Below are 5,232 nucleotides of genomic sequence, written 5' to 3'. Positions count from 1 at the left end.
AATTTTTTACTAGGGTGCTGGTCTTTTTCTTCTTGCCTTTGTACTATGAGTTGCAAATATTTTTTTTTCTCTGTCATTATCTTTTGACTCGACTTGTGTGTGTGTGTTTTACTATGATTGAATTTATGATTTTTGGATTTTGAGTCATAGTTAGGATATATTCTTCACTTTGAGGTTGAGCATCAGAGCTCCTGAATTTTCTCCATGGTATTTCTATCTTAATTTTTTTTTCGAACAGCTTCATTTAAGTATGATTTGTGGCATCTAAATGTGGTATCTCCCAATCAGATGAGGGCCCTCAAATGTGGGGTGATGATCTGGGGGAAGCCCAGGGAGGGAGGGCAGGCAGTGAAAGAACTCACTGGAGACAGAACAAAGGAGAATTTTACTGAATACATCACAAGAGAGCTGGGACAGAACAGAGGACAGGCTATCTGCCACAGAAGCAGTGGACGGGGGCTGTTTAGAAAGAGGGAGGATGAGGCAGTATGGCCATGTATGGAATTTCCTCCTTTTTGATAACTGTGCCTGGTTTGAAGTAGCCTGTGGGTCAGTTAGGGCTTATGGAGATTTCCAGGTGGGTCAGCTGATGGGCCTGTCTGTATTCAGCCAGGGGATCCCTGAGGGCTCTTTCCACTTTCCCGTTGCTCAAGCCTGTTTGCCAAAAGTGGCCTCTACAGAATTGATATACCAAAAATTGCACATATTTAATACATATAATTTGATGAGTTTGGACATTGGCATGCATCTGTGAAACCGTAATCTTGATTATGGTGATGGTTTCATGTGACTGTATGGCTTTATTTTTTAAGTTTAAATCTTTGATTTAAAAGAAAAATCTAATTTCTTGGTGTGAGGAATCCAACTTAGTTTTTTCCAGATGGCTCTCCTTGTTCCTATTTATTAAATAGTTCATCTTTTTCCCTCTGATCTTCTTGTTGCTATTTATTAAATAGTTCATCTTTTTCCCTCTGAGCTGAGATGTTATTTTTATTATATGCTAAATTCCGGTATGTATCTGAATTTATTTTTCCTTTTGTCTGTTCATACATCAGTTTCTCATTCTTTTAATTATTGAAGATTCATAATATATTTTAATACCTTCTTGGTAATAACAGAACCTGCTAATTACTTTTCTTTTACAGAGTGCTCCTTACTATTTTAGTTTATCTATTTTTCCTGTGAATGATAAAAGTAGCTAATGAAATCCAAAACAGAATCTCTAAAATGCTTACTGGGGTTTTCACTGGGAATGTGTCAAGTTTATAAATTAACTTAAGAAAACCGGTATCTTTGTGATCGTGGGTTTTCTCTCTGAGGATGTGGTATGTCTTTCCATTTCTGTGAGCCTTTTATATTATTCAGTGGCAATTTAAAAAAGTTTATTATGCTCAAGGAAATCATAGTCAAGATGAAAAGATTTGGTAAGGAATTAAAAACTGTAAAAAAAAAAGAACCAAATGAAAATTTTACAACTGAAAAAGTACAATAACATATTAAGAAATCAATACCCAGGTTTATTATCATATTAGATACATCTGAAAAGATGTAACTCAAAGTTAGGGCAGAAAAAATTTTCATCTGAAACCTAGAGAGGCAAGAAGATAAAAAATAGAGAAAAGAATATTATATATATATAACATATATCTATGTAATTTATATAACATATACACACATAAATACTATATATATTATGTATATGAGGTAATGGAACAAAGTTTAACATAGTGTAACTGGAGTTGCAGAAGGAGAGAAGAGAGATAATGGATAGATACAACACTTGAAGAGAAAGTAACAAACTTTTCTATTTAAAATGCCTAACTTGGGGCTTGGTGATTTTTATGTGCTAGATAAGTGTCAGCTGTTTACACCGTCAATATTACTTCTCCACCCCTGGTCCCATGAAAGATTTATACCATTCGCAGTATTGCTGGGGTCCAAATTCACCAGGCCATTTTTTCCCCCAAAGACCTATGTTTCCCAGGCATACTTGTTCTTTTTCATCTGTTTTTTTTTTTTAAACAACAGCTTTTTTTGAGGTATAATTCCCAAATAAATCCCCCATTTAAGATGAATAATTCAGTGCTTTTTGTATATTCACAGAGTTGTGTGGCCATCACAAGAATCAATTTTAAAACATTTTCCTCACCCCTTCCTCCCAAAGAACCCTGTTCACCTTAGCTGTCAACTTCTGACTCCTTCCCCCTCTGCCCCAGCTCCTGGTAACCAGTCACATGCTTTCTATTTCTATAGATCTGACTATTCTGGACATTTCATAGAAATAGAATCATATGATATGTGGTCTTTTGTGACTGGCTTCTTTCACTTATCATGATTTCAACATTCATCCATTGTTGTAACATGGATCAGTGTTTCATTCCTTTTTCTTATGGAATAATATTCTGTTGTATGGATATACCACATTTTATTTACCCATTCATCCATGGATGGACATTTGGGTTGTTTCCACTTTTTGGCTATTATGAATGATGCTGCTGTGAATAACATGTATAAATTTTTGTGTAGACATAAATTTTCTTAAGGGTATACCTAGTAGTGGAATTGTTGATTCATAAGGGAATTTATGCTTAGCTTGTTGAACAACTGTTTTCCAAAAGGGCTATGTCATTTTTATGCTCCCACCAGCAATATATGAGGATTCTAATGTCCTCACACCTTCCCCAACACCTGTTATTATCTCTCTTCTTTTTCTTTTTAAAGTGGTCTCTACATACAACGTGGTGCTTGAACTCACCACCCTGAGATCAAGAGTCGCATGCTCTACTGACTGAGCCAGCCAAGTGTCTTACCTTTTTTTTTTTTTTAAGATTTTATTTATTTATTTGATGGAGCGAGGAAGCGAGAGAGACAGCAAGCACAAGCAGGAGGAGGAACGGCAGGGAGGGAAGAAGCAGGTCCCTGCTGAGCAAGGAGCCTGATGCGGAAGTCGATCCCAGGACTCTGGGATTATGACCTGTGCCGAAGGCAGCCGCTTAACCAGCTGAACCACCCAGGTGCCCCTCATCTGTCTTTTTTTTTTTTTTCAAAGCTTTTATTTATTTATTTGACAGGCAGAGATCACAATTAGGCAGAGAGGCAGGCAGAGAGAGACGGGGAAGCAAACTCGCCGCCGAGCAGAGAGCCCGATGTGGGGCTCGATCCCAGGACCCCGGGATCACGACCCGAGCTGAAGGCAGAGGCTTTAACTCACTGAGCCACCCAGGAGCCCCTCATCTGTCTTTTTGATTATAGCCACCTAGTGGGTGTGAAGTGATATCTTACCATAAATTTTTCAGTAGCAATTTGAAAAAACTTTTTATTTCAAAATAATTATAAATCCAGAACAAGTTGCACAAATAATGCAGAATCCATGAATCATTCTGTTACTGAATGTTACCTAATGGTAACATCTTACGTAGCTTTATTAGGATGTCAACACTAGGAAACTGATATCTGTACAATACTGCTAATAGGCCTAAGTCAGATTTCACCAGTTTTGAGATGCACTCTGTTATGGACTACCTATTCAAATTCATATGTTGAAGCCCAACACCCAAAGTGATAGTATTAGGAGAGAATTAGGTGTAGGTAAGTTCTGGAGGGTAGAGCCTTCGTAAAGGGATTGGGGTCTCATGAGAAGAGGAGGAGACTAGGGCACTCTTTCCTTGCCAGGGGAGGAGATAGCAAGAAGGCTGCCAGGGAGAAGCTTTTCCTCCCATACAGAATCTGTTGACACCATGCAGACGGATGGCCAGGGAGGCAGTTGGATAAGAGATTTTAGAGCTTAGAAACTGGGAGGGCCTCATGGTATAAACTTGACATGGGCTCTGTATCTATGTGGATATTGCATAGGTAACATTTAAGCCACGAAAACAGAAAAGGCCACCTAGGGAAAAAGATGAGAGTAGGGCAGTGCCCTGGAGCATGCCAACATCTACAACCTGATCCGAGCGGACAGCAGAGAGGTAGAAGGGAGGGTGTGACAGGCCATTTCCCGAAAGCCCCGAGAGGCTGTATGCCTCAAGGACAAGGAAGTAGTAGATGGTATTGATGTCCAATATTGATGTCCAATACCATCAAGTGGATAAGAAAGATGAAGATTAGAAACAAAAACTTCTATTCTATTTGGTAATTTGAAAGCATTTAATCACTTAAAAAAAAAGATTTATTTATCTGAGAGAGAGAGGGAGCACAGGGAGGGGGGCAGAGGCAGAGGGAGAGATATTATCTCCAGCCAACTCCCCGGTAAACCCAGAGCCTGGCATGCGGCTCCATCTCTCAACCCTGAGATCATGACCTAAGCCCAAACCAAGAGTCCAGAGCTTCACCAACTGACCCCCCAGGTCCCCTGCATTTGATCACTTTTTACTTTTTCCGTCTCCATAGAAATCTTTTGCAAAAGTCAAGAGATTTATGCCATCTGAAGAGAAACCAGAGCATGCATTTGATGACCACTTTCTCCTCAGAAGGAGGCTCCAAGAGTCATGTTGTCCTCCTCACAGTAGTGTCTGCATGCCCTTTCTCTCTCTCTCTCTCTCTCTCTCTCTCACACACACACACACACACACACACACACACTCATCCTTTCAAATGCTAAAAACAATGAAGTCTGGATGATGTTCCCATTTTTATTCTTTTTGCTTATCTGTGTTTTCTCATCTCTCTACAACAGTAAGTTGTTATGTGGTAATTTAGAAAATTCACTGTGTTACCTGATAGCATCTGCGTGTCCCTGAGCACCTTGTGGCCAGCAGGGCAGCGGCTCTCTAAGTGCCTGTCCCTCCCTCCCTCCCTGCTGCTGAGAGAGAAGGAATAGAAGGCATAATACCCATCATTTGGGCCACTTACTCTGCATATCCTTGGCTTTGTTCCTGGCTACCAGCCTGAGCTCTGTTCAAGGCGGGGTACGGGGGGGCGGGGGTGGAAGGGGGTGAGGGGTGGGTTCTGTGGTCTGAGGTCGGGGGTGGAAAGGCTGCCTGGAGGTTTGGGTTGCTAAGTGCACTGTTTAATTTAGAAGGGCCTTTTATCCTGGATCTCTTGATCAGAATTGGGGAAAAAAGGGGTGGGGTTCATGAAGCCTAGAGGAAGGGCCTTTGAAGGGTGGGGCTAAAGTGGAAGGAGGGGGAACCTTTTAAATAAAGGTCCCACACTGGCTGCCCAGGAGTACGTCCTCCACCTCCTCCGAGTCTGTCTGTGAGAAGACAACGCAGCCGCAGCCGCAGCCCCAGGGAG

Source organism: Enhydra lutris, unplaced genomic scaffold (assembly GCF_002288905.1).
Source record: "Enhydra lutris kenyoni isolate GAN:26980312 unplaced genomic scaffold, ASM228890v2 scaffoldscaffold4, whole genome shotgun sequence".
Lineage (NCBI taxonomy): Eukaryota > Metazoa > Chordata > Mammalia > Carnivora > Mustelidae > Enhydra > Enhydra lutris.
The sequence above is the reverse complement of the archived record's forward strand: the minus strand, read 5'-3'. Positions refer to the sequence as shown.